Below are 487 nucleotides of genomic sequence, written 5' to 3'. Positions count from 1 at the left end.
AGGACATTCTTCACCCCCCACCCCACCCAGAGGGGCTGTGCCAGGGCCAGGAACCCCACGAAGGGTCCGGGGAGAGGCGGACGCAGGAAGACGCCCCTCAGCACCCGGAGCGCTCGGGCGTGCAGACTGCCGAACCCCAAGGAGCCAGGCGACCTGGTCACCCCGAGTCCCTCTGCCAGTCCCGCGCCCAGAGCCCGCCCGAGGGCAGAGCTGTAACCTCGAGGGAGGGGCGCTGCGCCGTCTGCTCGGGAGGAGCCTTTGTCCCCCCGCACCCCCCCCCCTCGCCGGTCAGGGGCGCGTAGAGTGATTGATATTCCGAACATTGCCCCTTCCTTCCGCACCAGCCCGCGCACTGTCTGCCCCGCGTGCTTTTCTCCATCACTCGCTCACGTTCTTCTTTAAAAAAAAAAAAAAGGAACGTGGTCCAGACCCGCAGGCCAGGGGAGGTCAGGTTAAGCCAGGGGTGAGGCGCGCGAACCGCCCCGCC

The sequence above is a fragment of the Myotis brandtii genome, unplaced genomic scaffold, assembly GCF_000412655.1.
Source record: "Myotis brandtii unplaced genomic scaffold, ASM41265v1 scaffold200, whole genome shotgun sequence".
In the NCBI taxonomy this organism is placed as follows: Eukaryota; Metazoa; Chordata; class Mammalia; order Chiroptera; family Vespertilionidae; genus Myotis; species Myotis brandtii.
The sequence above is the reverse complement of the archived record's forward strand: the minus strand, read 5'-3'. Positions refer to the sequence as shown.